General features: G+C 36.8%; 1 protein-coding gene across 1 annotated transcript in view; it reads right to left on the bottom strand.

The window, feature by feature from the left end:
• Nucleotides 1–20,175, bottom strand: part of LOC148943950 (uncharacterized) — a 628,351-nt gene extending 608,176 nt beyond the window's left edge. The window contains exon 1 of the mRNA XM_089101666.1: nucleotides 19,986–20,175. The gene's annotated coding sequence lies outside the window, so the exon portion shown is untranslated. The remainder of the gene's footprint in view (nucleotides 1–19,985) is intronic.
• Nucleotides 20,176–20,226: the final 51 nt, after the last annotated feature.

Here is a 20,226-nt window from a genome sequence, read left to right as displayed (position 1 = left end):
TTGGTTAATAAAGGGTTTATCACTGGAGCACTTTTTAAATTTTTTTCAGTGAAACTAATTTGATATTTGTCAATTAGCTTTTTGTGGAACATATCCATTTTCTCATCAAGATTTTTTAAACTATAAACATTGGACCAATCTTCAGTATTCAGCCACATACCAAAAGAAAGAAGACCAGAATTTTGAAGAGGGCAATAACTGCCGTAAGTTATTGAGAAAGAATGCTTAAAATTTGAGGAGGGGGATAAAAGAATCGAAAGATGATAATTCCCACCTAATGGAGGCAAAGCAGAGGGAGGGTTGCAAAATTATACATATTAGTTAAAATAACATCAAGATAGGTATTTCCCCAAGTCATTAAAATTTTAACACCTTGCTTAACTTAAGTGAGGAGCAAAAAGAATCCATTTTAAGGTCGTTTGCATCGCCAAACTAAAACAATACCAGCATTGGGGTATTTAGAAATAACAAAATCAGCACTTGTCTGCAATTGCTGGATGAATGTACGTTTTGACTCGATATTTTGATTTGGGGAGTAATAGAAAACAGCTATTGCAATAATATTAAATGGACATAGGGAAAACTTTTGGTCTAATACTTAGCCAGAGGATTTCATCATACTCGGATAAACTAGGGACTCAAATAACCTTTGGGTAAAGGTTACTCTTAGTAAAGAACAAAACATCGCCACCTTTTTTTCCAAGTGGGTGGTCTAAAGGACAGAGTTTAATAAACTCTGCATAATTTGTCAGGCGCAGAAACCCTGGGTCATGGAACTGTACATCCGTAATAACTATAATATTCATTAGATTTGATTCTGAAAGCACCTCGAGTTCGGTAAGCTGTTCAAAATTTAGACTTTGAGCATTAATAACTAAAAGTTTAGGAAAAACAAACCGATTGGAGAATTTCGACAGGGATACTTGGTGTGTTTGAAAATTTCCTGGGTGGCAAGGGCGGATCCAGGATTTTTTTCAGGGGGGGGGGGTACTAATTTTTGACTCAGTTTTCGACTAATTATACTGATTACCTTGAGGATTTGGAGGTGGAAGGAAGGGCGAGGATACAGACAAAGCATGATGAGGAAGGTGCGACTTGATTTCAGTTGTTGGGAAGTGCAAACAATTAGGATTTAATACAAGACAATTATTAAGAGCAAAAGGTCTCAGACCTGAGTCACACTGGTAGGGTGGGCACGAGGAATAAAACAAATGGGTTGGAGGCGGGTTTCGTGGATATAGGGTAAGAAGTAGTTGAATCGGGAGGATTTTTGGTAGGGAGGAAAGGGGGAGATGGGAAGGTAAGAAGGTGCTAGGAAATGGAAGTGGGGTAGGAACTTTCTGGAAAGAGGGAGGTTGAATTTGCTTTGGCAAATGACGGAAGGAGGCCAGAACTCGTCAACAGCATCTTGGGCACATGGAGCGGGTAGGGTATGCAAGGGGGCTTGTGACTGGGAGGAATATGAGTAAGAGGGGATTGTGGGAGGGTTTTGATGCAGTAACGTCTGTGATGATGATTTGACTGGTTGTGGGTAAAATTTCGGGTCGGAGGGGCGTTTCGGGTAGAGGATGCCTGGGGCATGTTGCTTTGTAACGGATAAGGAGGTAGGTGATGAGGGGTAATTAATGAGGGAGGAATGGGGTCCGTAGTGCCGCCTAAAAAAGGGGCTTTCCATTGTTGAATCCTTGACTGGTAACAGCTGGGACTGCCCAAGTTTGTGCACTTGTTTTTTGTTTGCAGCTCGACTTTTTTCGTAAAAAGGGGGGACATAAATATGCAGGCTATCACACCCGAAACAACACCCACTTGATGCTAACTTACATAAAGAAACGTGGTCAAAACTACACTTTGTTTTCATACACTTACCCGTGACGTAAAAACGACATAAGTGCAATAATCAGCACTTCTTTTGGTTGCACTTGTTATATAAAAATCAAGAACAAAATCTTGGACTAGCTTCATTTTGTTTTTTTGAAGTTACAGGTAATAGATCCATGAATATAGGGGCACTTTGGACCTAATTTACAATTTCCTTGCTTAAAAAACTTGCAATTTTTTATAACACTATTATCAGGAATACTTTTTTCCTGCAGCTTGCTTGGAGCACAATGATGTCCAAAATGACATTTATCACCTAATTGGCAAATACCGGCCAAAATTATATTAGCACATTTGTGATTATTTGCTGAGAAGTCCTTATTATTAGTCAGAACCACTTCAGTACTTTGTACTGATTGAGTTCTCAAGGTCAGGATTATAATTAGGTTGGATAGAGGTGATATTGGGGTCAGAATACAATTTCTGAAATTAGATTTATGTCACTCGTAGTGGCTAAAGTTGATGAACTTAATCCTCTGGTTCCTTCATTAATATTCATTGAGCTTGGGGACAATGCACTGTTTTGATGATGAGAATCTAAGGTGTTATTTACCTTGTTTGAGATGGAATAATTTGTAAGTTGACTTCTTGAATCATTTTCATAAATTGACAAACAATCTCTAATTAGCATTAATTAATCTGTTAGCTTCTCTTTTAAAGTCAAAATTTTTGTAAAATCTGCTTGTGATGAGGGGGATGTCACAACGCTGTCCGTTTCAACATATTTATCCATGCTGCATTCAGTGGTTTGGCATGATACATGCGTTGGACCTTCGGGAAGAACTTCAAGAACTTGGCACTGGGGTGGGGCAAGGAAAATTGTAGGACCAACTGAACTAGCCTCCTGAGGCTTGTTTGATTTTTCTGTTGAAACAGAAAGCTGGCTGTGTGGAGGGTCAGGATAAGGAGTAGCACTGCTTAGGTCACTTAGGATGCTAAGAATTCTTTTTCTTTCAATTGGGGTACGAGGCGTTCGAGGGAAGCCAGAATTTTTCATTGTTATTTGAGATTGCTTTGTCAAGAGCTTTCAAATGAGGTGTTACATGACTATATTCAAACAAAAATATTTTGACTGTTAGGCTTATTGAGGTAGAGGCAGCCCAATTTTGTTGCTTTATTTTTTTGTCAAAAGCTATCAATCAGCACATTATTTGGAAGCTATCCTTCTTCTGAACAAGTTTCTAGCGTTGTTTTCAATATCAAATCTAAAAGAGTCACACAAATCTTCTTTTGCCTCCCATCTCCCCTTTAACCTCAAACCCTCCATGACAAAACAAGAAAAATGAAAATTTGTTAAAAGATTCGTTATAATAAGATATATCTTAAATGGATAAGTTTGTCTCCCAAAGAAAAACATGGCAAATTCAAATTTGGTTCAAAAACTATTGGATAAGACTTGGATATTTAAAATCTTTATGTCAGGAGCTTTCAAATGAGGTGTTGCATGACTATATTCAATTATATTTTATTTTTTACCATTATGGAGGTAGTCTAGAGGTAGCCCTAATGAGATCTTTCTTTTTTTGTCTAAGCTTATCAAACAGCACATCATTTGAAAGCTATCCTTCTTCGGAACATGTTTCTAGCGTTGTTTCCTACATCAAACCTGAAAGGGCCACACAAATCCTCTTTTGCCTCCCATCTCTTCTTTCCTCTCAAACCCTCCATGTCAAAACAAGAAAAATGAAAATTCGTAAAAAGATTTTTTATAGTACGATATATCTTAAATGGAGAAATTTTCCTTGCCTAGGAATATCCTAGCTCTATAGACCCTCCTACCTCTGAATGTAAGTTCCTCCCAAAGAAAAACATGGCAAATTCAAATTTGGTTCCGAAACTATTGGATACGACTTGGATATTTAAGAGCTTTATGTCAGGAGCTTTCAAATGAGATGTCGCATGACTATATTCATTTATATTTTTTTTTACTGTTATGGAGGTAGTCTAGAAGTAGCCCAAATGAGTTATTTCCTTTTTTTGTCAAAGCTTATCAAACAACATATCATTTGAAAGCTATCCTTCTTCTGAACATGTTTCTAGTTTTGTTTTCTACATCAAACCTAAAAGGGCCACACAAATCCTCTTTGCCTTCCATCTCCCCTTTCCTGTCAAACCCACTATGTCAAAACAAGAAAAATTAAAATTCGTAAAAAAATTCGTTATAGTAAGATATATCTTAAATGGAGAAGTTTTCAGAACTGAACTGAAGTTCAGTACTGAACTAGTTTTCAAGGTGTCAACAAATAGCATCTAAAGTGAAATTCTTGTATTGCTTGCAAAAGCTTTTGCCAGTGATTATTGAATTTTGGACTGAAAGTGGAATTACGATTTTAGGATTCGTTCGTTAAATGCTGTTTTTATAGCTGAGCAAAATTTAGGCTGGGTTGGGCCTTGCAAGTTTGGCCGGTCACAGAAGCACCCTTGGGGCACAGCCTTCACATAAAGATAAGTTTTTTTCATTTTTGATCTTCATTTCTGATTTAAAATTGAAGATAATATTAATACATTATTAACACAAATTCAAGCAATTAATTGCAAGTTGGATATTATTGAACCGATGTCAAGGCAGGTCAATTCAATGACGTCAGATGTGGCTGAGTTGGGAAATAAATTTGAAAATGTTGCGTCGTTAGTCCAGAATATTCAAAGGGAATCGCAGTCGGTTCGCAGAGATGTGCCAAATGTACGGGAAGAAGTTGGATTAGCACTGAGAAAAATTCAGTATTTAGAAACTGGCATAAAGCGAGGAAACATAGGGCTTTATAACTTTTCGCCGCAGCATAGGGGGTGCTCACTTCTGGAAGATGTTGTCAGTGCTTTGAATGCGGGAATTCCGAATTTAAATCTCCGTCTTTTTGATGTGCGTGACGCTTTCAGACTTAAAGGTTCAACGAGCGTCCGTCCTGTAGTGATCAAATTTGCAAGTGTTGCAGGGCGGGACTATGTATTAAAATCAGGTTTTCTTTTGCGAAGGTTGGGATTATCAAATAGTCCTGATTACACGAAACGTGAGTTGATTGCCAGAAAAAAACTGAAAGAGACTTTAGAAGATGCAAAGACTGAGGGTTTTGTTGATGTGAAATTACGCGGACTTAAGTTGTTCATCGGTAACCAGGTTTTCATGTATAATTACACAAGCGGCCTTGTTGAAGAACAAAAACGTAACACCGCTCATGACAGTGTAAACCCTCCTAGTAGAAACCAAGCTGAGCCCCCTCCCCCCCAGAATATTTCACACTCGGCACCACCACCAGACATGGGCATGGTCGGTCGGGAAATCTATAGCAACATGTCGCCTGAAGACGACGGTAGCTTGGCATATCCGTCTAGTGCTAGGACTAGATCTGAATTTTCGGCAACGGTTGTATCTTTTAGTTCCGCGACCTCTGGAATGGGGGACGAAGATCGTAATTTGGTGATGTCTTATAACAGAAACCCCAGCTGCAGGGGGATCGCAAGCTATCCCAGCACTAAAGCAGCGTAATCCCGCGAAACGCTCGAATGCGGAAATTGTTAGTCCTGATAACAACGAACCAATGAGGGTAAACCGCCCAAGACCCGCAGAGTATAGTGTCAGAGTAAACTCGGGTGATGATGACGCTAAGAGGGCGATAGTACCAAAAAAACTTTTCCGCCCAAGACAGCAAGAACCGACGATGGGAAATGAGGCGGTATAGGGAAATTTGGGCCATGGTGAAAATTCTCTATTAAATGTGTCACATTGGAACATACAAGGGTTCACGCAAAATAAGTTTAAGGACCTGGTTGAAGCTTGTAGTCCTCAAGTTATTTCTCTTGTAGAAACAATGTCTGGAGAAAATATTATAGTTAAGCATTATAGTTGTTTTAGTGCAAATCGTAAAATGTCGAGAACTGGTCGTTATTATGGAGGTGTATCGTTGTTTGTTTCAGATGTTTTTTTGTCATCTAATGATGTGATCCGGCTAAAAAGTGAGTCTTGTAACTTAGTTTGGGTAAGAATTTCACGGGGGAAAAGAAGCCATGTGTTTTGTTCTGTGTATATCCCTCCAGAAAGTAGTTCTTTTTCAGAAGAGAATACATGGGAGATATTTCAAAAAGAGTTGCATATTTTTTTGACAAAGTTTCCTGCCGATGGCTTTATTCTTTTAGGAGATTTCAATGCATACACTGGGGAGTTGCAAGAGCCATGGTCTTGCCAATTTGAAGACCATACCCACTCGAAATCTCGTCGTGATGGAATGGGTGATGAAGAAATGGATGAGATCCTTCCAAGGACTAGTAAGGACCATCGCCGAAAAAATAGGTGTGGAAGTAAACTTTGGGTAATTTGTGGTAAGGAAAATTTAATTATAGTTAACGGGAGGATAAAGAGCGGGGAGAGTTTACTTACTTTTTTGGGAAGTATCCAAGTGTAGTAGATTATATAGTTGTAAATAAGTCTCTTTGGCCGGATTGTGCTTGTTTAGGGGTGGTCCCGGTTTTGGGTTCTTATCACCTGCCGTTTAGGTTGTCTTTGAAAGTATTAAAAAAGAGGGCATTAAAAAGGTCATTGGGGAGTTTTAGGAGCAAGGTATTAGAAGAAGGATTAGAAGTTAGAGATCCATTGAGACTAGAATCACAGGAAGAAGAGAAGGTTAAGGTTAAGGTTAAGCTGTTAGAAGATGAATTTCAGGCAGGACTAGAGAAGGGAGAAATATTGGCAAATGAAGGAAAAATAGAAGAGTCATTAAAGGTATTAATTGATAGTTTGTATGAAGTAGGTGTTGCTACAGCTCAGAAACAACCACGGAAGTTAAATGGGTTTTTTTATGGTGAATGCGTAGAGAAAAAATCAGAGTTGGTGCAAACATTAGAGCTACTGAGACAATGTTCATATGAGGAGAGGGAATATCTTTATAATATGTATAAAAGCCAAAGAAAAGAGCATAGAAACTGTTAAAAGTGAATAAGTATAAATTTCAAGATGAGGAAGCAGAGAGAATGAAAAGGGAATTTAGGAAAGTAACAAGAATTAGTTTTGGAAAATAATAAAAAATCAGTTACAAACGCTTCTGACAAGACAAGTATCCCGCCGGCGGAAAGTTGGCTAGAATTCATCGAAAGCAAGATGACAGAAAGAGAGGAAACGGATAGCCTGAGTCAGTGGGTGGTCGGCGAAAACCTTGCGGAATTCCCTCTAAAGGAAGAAGATTACAAACTACTGCAGCCTTTCACAGGTGAGGAAATATGGAATTCGCTAAAGAAGATGAGAGGGGCCTCAGCACCAGGAGTTGATGGCATCCCAACAAGGCTCTGGAAGTGGTCTAGGGTATATTTGTTGCCTTTGTTATCAACATTATTTTCAAGTGTCCTTAGCAAGTTGGTTTGGCCTCAACAGTGGAATATTTCAATAGTTTTACCACTTTTTAAAAAGGGAGACCGAGCATTGCATAAGAATTATAGAGGGATTCATTTAGGAAATAGCCTTAGTAAATTATTTTGTAAAGTGTTAGTTGGCTAGATTAGATAGTTGGCTTAAAGAATCAAATAAGTTAATAGAAATTCAGGCAGGGTTTCGAGAGGATTATAGTGGGGTAGATCAGATATTTATTTTGTATTGGCTTATTAGGAAGTATATCATTTAAAAGTCAATAATTAAAACAGTAGAAAGTCAATAAAAAAATTAAAAACATAAAAACAGGTCAAACTAAACTTAAACAAATACAAATCAGAAAAAGAATTAGAACGGGCATAAAAAGGGGGGAATAAACAAAAAAAGAGCGAGACATAAATACATTTAAATTAAAAGGGATACTAAGAAAGTGTCAATAATTCCACTACAGTAAGTCAATAAAAGAGTTAAAAACAATAAAAACTGGTCAAGAAAGGGGGGCCAAAAATAAATAAATAAACCCCCGTAAAAAGAACGAAAAATAAAATATAAAAAATTACAGGGGGAACTGAAAAAAGAGGGGGGGGCAAGCAAATGAGTGCAAGAACCTGGGCAGTACCATCAGCTAATAAACAAAAAAGAGGGGAAAAAAAGTAAATATTGAGACACTTTATTCATTTTTTTCTGTAATGAAGGGAACAAAAGTTCTTTCGTATCTGGAAGTAACGCAGCGAATGGGGGACAAAGAAGGACGGGGCTCGGAAACAGCTCGAGGTGGCCGTAATCTGGATGGGGAGTGACGTTTGGGGAAAATACTTGCCGTCCTAGGGTTTGTTATGGCATTTTTTGCAAAACGGAGGCACAACGAAACCCTCCTTTGCTCCAGGGTTTTCAGACTAGCTTTTTTGAGGAGCAGAGAGTATGGCACCTTGCCTTGTTTGAAAATTATTCGCAAGGCCCTTTTTTGAATTGATTCGATTTTTTCCGATTCTTCGCGAGAGATACCAGGGTGCCAAACTGGACAAGCATATTCTAGATGCGGGCGGACAAAAGACGTGTAAATTCTTAAGGAGTGGGACCGGGGGACGCTGAATTGATTTAGGAGCTTAAGAAGGGCGATAGACACAATAGCTCTATGGATGATGCTTTAACGTGGATATCCCACTTTAAACTTGAAGAAATTGTGACGCCAAGTAGTTTAAATGAGGACACAGAAAATTCTGGAGGGATAGGATTAAGAAAATAGGCCGGGGATTTGAGGAAACAAATGGGCATTATCATGGACTTAGAGGGGTTTATTGTCATGTCTAAGTCTAAGGCCTTGTCTCCAATTTCATTAAGGATACTCATAGGGTTGCTTATTAAATTTCTGAAGCAAGTTTCAACAACCGTTAGGTTATCAACAAATTTCCATCAGTCAGGAAATTCCTTTGCGAGGCTGTTGATCAATACTGAAAAAAAGAGGGGACCTAGGGAAGTACCTTGGGGTATGCCATTGTGGACAAGAAGAGGATTTGAATAATGATTTTGGTATTTGACAACTTGTGATCTATTTGTTAAGAAGGAGGCAACTAATTTCACCAGTAAGGGATCAATATTGAACTCGTTGACAAGTTTCTCAATTAAAATATTGTGGTTAACAAGGTCGAATGCTTTCTGAAGGTCGATGGAAATTAAATTTAGCCAGAAATTAGGGTTTTCAAGGATTTTCTCAATGTGATCAATAAGAGAAACGAGGTAATGGGAAATAGAGGTGGATTTAGGTTCCCGAATTGCTTGAAGTCAGAAATAGGTAGGATTTTTTCTTTTAGCCAGTCTGCAAGGAATTCTTCGTAAAGTTTTGACAAAATAGGAGTAAGAGTAATATGACAGACGCATTCAAAACCAAGCTTTCCATTTTTTTTTTCAAAGTGGTTATGAAACCATGCTTTCAAATTGTTGGAATTTGCCAAGACTCGGTAATCTTGTTCAACAGGAAAGACAAGGGCTTAGACAAGAAATCACCAAAGGCACTAATAAAGGGAAAGGGGATATCCAAAGGACAAATAATTGTCTTTCTTAGTTTTTGAATTCTTCTTTCTATCTCAGACAGGGAAACAGTGGGTAAAGAAGGGGAAAGGGCTCCTGATGGTAATTGGTCGGACAGTGGTGGAAGGCTCTGGACAATGGAAGCAAGGAATTTATTGGGATTATTGGCAGTAATATCAGGGGACTAAGATAGATTGAAGTTAAGCTGTTCAAGCCTCCTACCAAACAGCTTTTTAACCTCAGAAAACCAATTTTTTGGTTTATTAGTGAACAATACTTTGACCTTATTTTTGTAGTACGATTGTGGTAATTTGCGAATTTCTCTTTTAATTGATTTTCTTAGTTTATTGGCTTCATCTGATTTACCATTTTTGAAAAGCTTCAATTTGGTTCTAATTAGTGCTTTTATAGTTTGGTTAGTTAAGGGTTTTTTAAAGCACTTTAATTTTTTTTTCAGGGAAACAAATTTGATATTTGTCAATTAGCTTTTTGTGGAACATAGTCATTTTCTCATCAAGATTTTTTAAACTATAAACATCGGACCAATCTTCAGTATTCAGCCACATACGAAAAGAAAGAAGACCAGAATCTTGAAGAGGGCAATAACTACCATAAGTTATTGAGAAAGAATGCTTAAAATTTGAGGAGGGGGGATAAAAGAATCGAAAGATGATAACTTCAACCTAATGGAGGCAAAGCTGAGGGAGGGTTGTAAAAGTTATACATATTAGTTAAAATAACATCAAGAGAGGTATTTCCCCGAGTCATTGGTATTTTAACAACTTGCTTAACTTTAAGTGAGGAGCAAAAAAAATCCATTTTAAGGTCGTTTGCAACACCAACTAAAAAAAGACCAGCATTGGGGTATTTAGAAATAACAAAATCAGCACTTGTCTGCAATTGCTAGATGAGTTTATGTTTTGACTCGATATTTTGATTTGGGGAGTAATAGAAAACAGCTATTGCAATAATATGAAATGGACAAGGGAGAACTTTTGGTCTAATACTTAGCCAGAGGATTTCATCATACTCGGATAAACTAGGGACTCAAAGAACCTTTGGGTAAAGTTTACTCTTAGTAAAGAACAAAACACCGCCACCTTTTTTCCAAGTGGGTGGTCTAAAGGACGGAGTTTAATAAACTCTGAATAATTTGTTAGGTGCAGAAACCCTGGGTCATGGGACTGTACTTCCGTAATAGCTATAATATCGATTAGATTTGATTCTGAAACCACCTCGAGTTTGGTAAGTTTTTCAAAATTAAGACTTTCAGCATTAGTAACTAAAAGTTTAGGAAAAACAAACCAACTGGGGAATCTCGACAGGGATACGTGGTGTGTTTCAAAATTTCCTGGATGGGGTTTCAATTTAATATTATGATGCCGCAGAGAAGTAGGGTAAGAAAAGGATTTACCTAGGGGAGTTGGAGGTGGAAGGAAGGGCAAGGATACAGAAAAAGCATGATGAGGAAGGTGCAACTTGTTTTCAGTTGTTGGGAAGTGCAAACAATTAGGGTTTAATACAAGACAATTATTAAATGCAAAAGGTCTCAGACCTCAGTCACACTGGTAGGGTGGGCACGAGGGATAAAACGAATGGGTCGGAGGGTGGGTTTTGTGTATATAACGTAAGAAGTAGTTGAATCGGGAGGATCTTTGGTAGGAAGGAAAGGGGGAGAGGGGACGGTAAGAAGGTGCTGGGAACTGGAAGTGGGGGGGGAACTTTCTGGGAGGAGGGAGGTTGAATTTGCTTTGGCAAATGATGGAAGGAGGCCAGAACCCGTCAACAGCATCTTGGGCACATGGAGAGGGTAGGGTATCCAAGGGGGCTTGTGACTGGGAGGGATATGAGTAAGAGGGGAGGGAGGGAGGGTTTTGGTGCTGTAACGTCTGTGATGATAATTTGACTGGTCGTGGGTAAAATTTCGGGTTGGAGGGGCGTTTCGGGTAGAGGATGCCTGCAGCATGTTGCTATGTAACAGATAGGGAGGTAGTTAATGAGGGGTAATTAATGAGGGAGGAAGGGGGTCCATAGTGCTGCCTAAAAAAAGGGGCTTTCCAGTGTTGAATCCTTGACTGGTAACAGCTGGGGCTGCCCAAGTTTGTGCACTTGTTCTTTGTTTGCAGCTCAACTTTTTTGTAAAAAGGGAGGGGGGACATAATTATGCAGGCTATTACACCCGAAACAACACCCACTTGATGCTAACTTACATAAAGAAACGTGGTCAAAATTACACTTTGTTTTTGTACACTTGCCAGTGAGGTAAAAACAACATAAGTGCAATAACGAGCACTTCTTTTGGTCGCACTTGTTATATAAAAATTGAGAACAAACTCTTGGACTAGCTTCATTTTGTTTTTTGAAGTTACAGGTAATAGATCCATGATTATAGGGGCACTTTGTACATAATTTAAAATTCCCTTACTTAAAAAACTTGCAATTTCTTATAACACTATTATCCGGAATACTTTTTTCCTGCAGCTTGCTTGGAGCACAATGATGTCCAAAATGACATTTATCACCTAATTTGCAAATACCTGCTAAAATTATATTAGCACATTTGCGATTATTTGCTGAGAAGTCCTTATTATTAGTCAGAACCACTTCAGTACTTTCAAAACAAATTCAGGCATCTCTGATTGAGTTCTCAAGGTGAGGTTTATAATTAGGTTGAATAGAGGTGATATTGGGGTCAGGTACAATTTCTGAACTTAGGTTTATGTCACTCATAGTGGCTAAAGTGGATGAACTTAATCCTCTGCTTCCTTCATTAATATTCATTGAGCTTGGGGACAATGCACTGTTTTGATGATGAGAATCTAAGGTGTTATTTACCTTGTTTGTGATGGAATAATTTGTAAGTTGACTTCTTGAATCATTTTCATAAATTGACAAAAAATCTCTAATTAGCATTAACAAATCTGTTAGCTTCTCTTTTAAAGTCAAAATTTTTGTAAAATCTGCTGGTGATGAGGGGGATGTCGCGACGCTATCTGTTTGAACATATTTATCCTTGCTGCATTCATTGGTTTGGCATGATACATGCGTTGGATCTTTGGGAAGAACTTCATGAACTTGGCACTGGGGTGGGGCAAGGAAAATTGTAGGACCAACTGAACTAGCCTCCTGGGGCTTGTTTGATTTTTCTGTTGAAACAGAAAGCTGGCTATGTGGAGGGTCAGGATAAGGAGTAGGACTGATTAGGTCACTTAGGATGCTAAGAATTCTTTTTCTTTCAACTGGGGTACAAGGCGTTCAAGGGAAGCCAGAACAGGGTACAGAAAGACCCAGAGAAGAAGTAAGGTTTACCTTGGATTTAGTGGAGCAATCAAGGCACATCCAGGAGTTACTCTAATTAGTAATGTCTATCCTGGCACACTTTTCAGCCCCTGCATGGAACCAAGAGTCACAATTGGCACATTTGATTGAGCTAGAAGTAACTTGTAGTCTGCATTCTGGACAGTATTGTTTTTGTTTTGCCATTTGGACAAAGGTCACAATCACTATAGCTTTGAACTTAGAGAGGAGTTGACAGGTTGAACTCTGATGAAGAACTGAAAGTACTAAGTGAAGTGCCCCAGGGAACCATCTTGGGACCAACACTATTCAACATTTATATAAATAAAACAAGTCTTTATGCTGATTACTCCAAACTCATTTGACCTGTTGATACACCCAAAAAGGGAGCCTTTATGCAGAACGACTTATGCAGTGAGCAACAATATGGAGGCTTTAATTCAATGAAAACAAATGTCATAATCTACTTTGGAAAGAAAAATGAGAAATGCCCATATCATATGTTAAGGATGGACAGATCAAGAAAGACTATAATCTTGTCTGAAGTGGACGGAGACTTGGGGGTCATAGTTGATAAAGAATTAAAATTCACTATGCACACACAGACAGCTGTAGCCAAAGCAGTCCAAACCCCTGGCTTTATAAAAAGACCAATCACTAGTAGGTCAACTACAGTGATGACTAAATTATATAAGGCATTGACCAGGCTTAATTTGGAGTTTGACATGGGTGTTGCTAGCCCCCTCAACAAAGGTGACCAGCAGAAGTTACAATCACTTCAGAGATGGGCTACAAAAGCAATTGACAGATGCAAATATTTAAACTATTTATCCTGTCTAAAGAGACTGAAACTCCCCATTCTTGTCTATAGATGTAAAAGGGGTGATATTATTATGACGCAGAAGCCCTGAATTCTAACTCTCTATTAAATGAGCCATTTCAACTTGACCAATTGGCCAGAACTAAGGGGCACAGTTGGAAACTATATCAGAAGAGAACTGCAACTAGACTACACAATAGCTTCTTCACTAATAGAATAGTGAGTTTGTGGAATTTGCTCACCAAAGAAGCTGTCACTACCCCCAGAAAAGCTGTCACTACAAAGAAGCTGTACTGCTGCCTTAAAAAGAGCCATTGATGGAGAATGGTCATCACAGCTGTGGCAAACTGAGTGGGATGCCATTGAGACATCCAATCATCATCATCATCACAAAACAGTAATTCTACAGGATTTAATCCTTATTTTGCTGGGCAATGCAATTTAAGGTAAATGCTTAAAAGTGGAGAAACTAGAATAATCATTTACTAACAAATTTATTACATTCTATAATAATAAATCAATCTAGATGCAAAATATTACATTGGAAAATCCAACAAGACTTGGATTTTGAATTGCATTGAAGATTTTTATCTAATTTTTACCATATGTTAAGAGGGGGGAATTTGGAGACTTGGACTCTTTATCATTAAAATGTAAATATTTAAAAGGTTTGTTACCAGTCTATAGTTACAACTGTTCTTCAGGAAACCTCTAAATCAAAGAATAGAATACCATACCATTTGCTTCCTTATTAAGACAATCCCTCCAATGATCCCATATATAGCCCAAAAAATATATTCCATTATTATTGAACACTGTTATATGTGGGAGCCTTTTTGTTGAAACAAGTCTTGTGCAGTATATTGACTTGACACAATTTAATTTTTTTTTTTCAACAAGATATTTATCTAAGGCAAAAAGGGATAATTGCAAAAAAAACAACAAGGCAAAACTTTCTTATAATACAGGCTAGTGAAAATTGTTCAAGCTAGTTTCAAGCAACACCAAAAGGAAAATTTTTTTTCTAAATTTATCATTCTTCCAAGTTTGTACTTTACTTATATAGTCTAGCCTTCATATTTATGTATACGAACTTCATTTTATGCTTTTATGATAAACCCACCACTGCTGAAGTTGGTCATGCATTGACAGACTTTACACCATTTTCTTTCAGCTTAGCAAGAGAAAAAACAAAGAGAAGTGACAGGATAGAGGGAAATTTATGGTTTGGGCTATATATTTGCACATTAGGGGGTTGGGGGTAAAGTATTTTGACACTGTGAAGCCTAAAACAAATTCTTACTTTAACTCTGCAGAATAATTGTAGGGTAAAGGCACCAATGATTCGACAGTGCAATTTCTGAACCACTGTCGAAATTTTCCTTCAAAACGGGATAGCTCTGCTTAGCCGTGACTTAGAGCGGCATCTCTTGGAGCCGTCGTTATATTTTGACTGTGCAAAACGTGGACACTATATCCAGTACACCCAGATAAGAAAAGAACGTTCAATTCGGTCAGTTTCCTGTTTTTGACACAAAAGGAGCTCCCGACAATTTTTCAGGTATGTAATGTTCAAACTGTCATTACTTGGTTATTTATTGCAAGAAAAAGTTGGGATAAGTGCCAATGTGTCGAGATACATATGATCTTCTCTGAAATGCAGCCACATTAGCTTTTTCTTGATAAAATTAAATGAAAATGGAGACGGAAATTGCATTGTCCAAACTAGGTTCCAAGTGTCGAAAATTCTTGTTCGATGTAGTGGAATACCAGGCGGACTAAAAATGTTCCTTCAGTCGCATTCAAGCGTAAATATCGGCTTCTATCAAGGGATTTATTTCTTTGGTGAATATCTTGTAGTAACCTTGTCGAAATTTTGGACAGACAGCAACAGGCCGTGTCGAAATATAGGTGACTTTGTCAAAACTTCACTGAACATGTAAAACAGATGAGAAATAATAGGTGTCAAAATTCCAGGATCCACTGATGAAACCATAGGCACCATAGCTGTCAAATTTACGGGTGCTTTCTGTGCAACAAGAGATTTTGATGATTATTTTTCATAATAATAGCCTATTTCAGATAAAAGAACATTTAAACAAAAGGTTTTTTTAAACTTTGAAGTTTTACTTACAGACACTGGATTTTTCCATCATCTGAGGAACTGCTGCTTGGCCTCATACCATGCAGGGGCGTAAATTTAATTGGGGCAGGGGGGGGGGGACAGTTGACCCCCCAGACCTCGTTTTGCCCCCCCCCCCCCATATTTTTTTCGATTATACCCTTATTTATCCTTCATCTGAATAAAAAATACAAATTTTATCGAATACAAAATCAACCCACTAAATCAAATAAACTTCTTAAATTTCTTGAAATCCACTCCCGTTTTCCTAGACCCTATCCCTTCCGAAATGCTAGTGAAACCATTTTGTTATACTAAATTTGTTAAACTAAATACTATTTGTATTTAATAATGTACATTAAAATTTGTTGTACCGATTTTGTTATACCAAATACTACATACTTGAAACAATTTTGTTAGTTTTATTACTTCTACTTTTTGCACAGTGTTTTATACTTTTTTATATTAAATGAAGTAGAAGAAAAATTAAGAAACAAGAGTATGCGTGTCAAATTCACTAGATTCCGCACACGGGCATTCCCTACATATTTAGATGTGTGTCAAATTGGGTTCTGACTTGCGTTAAAAACAGGTCACTTTTTTGTTGTGTTGAATTTGTAGGTGAAAATGCTCTAATTTCGGAAAATTGCAGTTTTGTACCCTTTCCAGACAAAACTTCAAGCTTCTCATCAAACAGTTAGATTCCTAGATCTTTTTCCTACATACTGAAACCCTTTTCAAACCGAAAGTCTTTAAATTAAGACTTCTAGAGTAGAAAAACTGTTTTTTTACAAAAACTGTTGAGTCATTGGTTTGACACCCAATACGGATGTCGAATTGGGTTCCGACTTGCATCAAAAACAGGTAACTTTTTTGTTGTGTCAAATTTGTAGGTGAAAATGCTCTAATTTGGGAAAATTGGAGTTTTGTACCCTTTCCAGACAAAACTTCAAACTTCTCATCAAACAGTTAGATTCCTAGATGTTTTTCCTACATACTGAAACCCTTTTCAAACCGAAAGTCTTTAAATTAAGACTTCTAGAGTAGAAAAACTGGTCTTTTACGAAAACTGTCAAATCATTGGTACCTTTACCCTAGCTAAAATATTTTGCATGCTGACCCACTGTACTGTACCCCCCCCCCCTAATGCGCAAATATAAAACACAAATGTGTTTCAAGTGCCTTTCATTTTTAATTATGTAAACCACTTCCAGTAATTACACATACAAAACTATTTTTTATTTTAATAACTGGTCATAGTTAAAATATTGAACTACTTTCAAAATGCTGTTAATTTCTTCAATAAGCTGATAAATATGTGACAAAACAGAGTCAAAATTGCAAGTTTTACTATGCTCACAAGACAATGAATTTGAAACTAAAAGCAAAAACAAGCAGCCAAAATCACTTTCCCCAAGCATTCTGGTTTTGCTTCCAGAGTCTAATCAATTTTTGTCTTCTCACTAACATTGACCCAACAGCTTTCTGCAGTAAAATCCCAATTAGCTACTTTTCACTACCTTGTTAAGGGGTTAGGTTAGGAAAATGAAACTTTCAATAATGACTCAAGTATTGCCAAGCTTCTATGTTAAACCTCTTCTGATTTGTAAGTCTTAGAAATATAAGCTATTAAAATTTTGAAAAAACAATATTTTACCTTAATTTTCAGTTATCAGTTTTGTTGTCACTGGTTTTAGTTCTGAAAATACAATTTCATTTATTTTGAGTAGAATTTTAAGCCATATAAATTTGTATTTTCTAAATTTAGGTAACATATTTGCAGATTTTTGAAAGTTCATAAATTGGGATTATGCAAAGCTGTGAAGCTGAAAACAGATTTACTGTACTTCATTTAAGCAGAATATCAATTTTGCAAGGTTTCACATTCATAAAACATAAATTTTTAAGGTTATCAAATATCACTGCCCTCTGAAGGGGGGAGGAGTGGAGGTAGGTAGGGTAAAGGTACTGATTATTAGACAAATTTTACTCCAGAAGGCCTAATTTGAAAAGGGTTTCAATATGTAGGAAAAACATCTATAAGTCTAACAGATGGATTAAAAGTTTGAAGTTTTATCAGTAACTTCAATTTTCAGAAACTTCAAGTACAAAACTAAAATTTTCTTAAACTTAAAAATTTACCAGTTTTTGACACAAGTCAGAACTCAATTTAACACAAGTTGAAATATGTGGGGAATACTTGTTGGCAGATCCAACAAGTATTGTATCCAACAGAAGTGGCAGATCCTGGTGCACTTCTGGATAAATTTCTAGGTGGCGCTATAATTTAGCTAGGATGAAAGTGAAAACATTATTTGATGCTTTTTTTTATGCTCTTTCATAATTCAATAACTGCTTTGGTTGCAAATTGCATCTTGAGCCCTCTGAAGGTATTTATATGAATTAGAAAAGAGCATAAAAAAGCATCAAATGATGTTTTCACTTTCATCTTAACTAAATTATATGGCACACGGCAAATTACCCATGAACTTTAACCCCCCCTAAAATAGAAATATATATAATAAATTGTGGAAAACAAACTTTTAAATTGCAAAATTCATTTCTATTTTTTTCAACAGTATTAGAAAAAATTGAAGCAATTTATAATTCAGTTGCCTAATAAATAAGATAATAATTATTATAAGATAATTATTTTTGGAGTATATTACTCTTGAACAACTTATTTCTAACCACTAACCTTATTTCTAACCTTGAACAACTTATTCTATGTTTTTAACCACTATTCAGTAACTTAACTAGTGTTGATAACTTCTTTGTGTGGTTACAAAAATAAAATACTTTTAGGGCCCCTTTAAGGGCTCAAGATACAAATTGTGACAGAAGCAATTATTGAATTATGAAAGAGCATAAAAAAGGCATCAAGTTGTGTTTTCACTTTCATCCTAGCTAAATTATAGTGTCACCTAGAAATTTCCCCATTCCTGCACCTTCAAATATCTTCAAGCTGGTAAAATTCTACTTTAGCTACTTTTGGCTATCTTGGAAAGAGGTTAGGTTAGGAAAACAAAATTTTCAGGCAAGGGTCTACAGGCTAAAGTATGCCCTGGGAAGGTATTTTGAAGTATAAAACTTCACTCTATCTTCCTCTAGATGGTACTGAAATTTGCCTATATGACAAGTCTACCTATTAAAATTTTGACAAAACAACATTTTACCATAGGTAACATGATAACTTTGAATTGAAGTTATCAAGTATTTTACAGTAGATTGCATTAAGACTTGGCTAATTGTAGTAAGAGAAAAGCCAAAACTGATAGTCCAAGAAATTGAGAGGCACGTGTTTAAATGGGTGCAGCATGGATAAATGGCAGGAGTAAGCATGACTCTCTTATTGGACATATACTTGTTTGTTAGTTTTTTGTAAAGACATTCCTGCCTTTCTAGAGTCTCTGGCATGTTGACCAAGAACTTAAAATTGACATAAGACTGATAGATTGCCTGTAATGAGAGGCAAACAAGGCCAGCCTGCCTATGGTCTTAAGAAGGTTGACGAAGAATTTAGAATTGACATAGAACCATTAATTAGCTTGAAATAATAGGCAAACAACTATTTAAAGCCATCTTTATCTTTAAAATAGTACCTATTTCTTGCCTAAGCTCAGCCCCACATTCTGAAAAAATTTCAATTTTTCACAAGTTTTTCAAATTTTTGGGTCACTTGCCCAAGATTTTGGGTGGGTGGGCATCCCCAAATATTGTCCCAAATTCCTTTCTCAATTTAGCACTTTTTCATAGATGCCCACCATCTCCAATCACTTTCCCAATAACCTAGTATCTATTCATTGTCTCAGCTCAGTTCAGCAATGGTAAAATGCTAATTTTCAGCTACCAGTTTCTGGCTTTAGTTCTGAAAATGCAATTCCTGTTATTTGAGTAGAATTTTAAGCCATTTTAATGTTTTTTTTTCTTCAACATTTAGAAAATGTATTTGTGTATTTTTAAAACCCTTGTATATTATAGGATTGAGCAAAGTTGTGAAGCTGAAAACAATTTTATTGTCCTTCATTTAAGCAGAGGATCTATTTGGCAAGATTTCCCTTTTATAAGACACATATTTTGAAAGGTCAGGATCCTCTAGTGGGAGGAGTGGATGTAGGTAGCCTCCTTCAAAATACATTCCTGAGACACACTTTAGCCTATAGAACCATCCCTGTAAGTTTCATTTTCTTAACCTAACCCCTTTCCAAGATAGCCAAAAGATGCTAAAGTATAATTTAACCCATAGGCCTACTTCAGCCTGTAGACCCATCCCTGGAAGTTTCATTTCCTAGCCTTATCCCTTTCTAAGACAGCAAAATGTAGCTAAACTAGAATGCTACCACTAGTTTTTTCCATGCTTGGCTGTTTAAATCTAAAAATATAACACTGTACGAAAAGTACATACTTGGTTATTCAAATCAAAATACCTACAAAAATGTTTGAGCATGAAATAAATTGCTAGAAATTACTAATAAATACTAACATACCTGATATTTTAAATAATTTCTTCTTTGATGTTAGCAATTAGCATCCATATTCGTCAAAATCCCTAAATAAAAATGTGGAAAAGAAATCTTCCTTTACAAATTTAGCCGCAGTAAGTTGCTCTTATTGTTGCTCTGATGACTTATTACTCTGATGGAAAACACACTGCAGTTGACCCAATCATAGGCAGCGCAAAAGTGCTGCCTAAGATTGTGCTGCCTAAGTGCTGCCTAAGTAATGAGT

This window comes from Artemia sp. Qi Xiang Cuo, chromosome 15 (genome assembly GCF_049724085.1).
Source record: "Artemia sp. Qi Xiang Cuo chromosome 15, ASM4972408v1, whole genome shotgun sequence".
Lineage (NCBI taxonomy): Eukaryota > Metazoa > Arthropoda > Branchiopoda > Anostraca > Artemiidae > Artemia > Artemia sp. Qi Xiang Cuo.
This window is presented reverse-complemented; position numbering and strand designations above follow the sequence as displayed.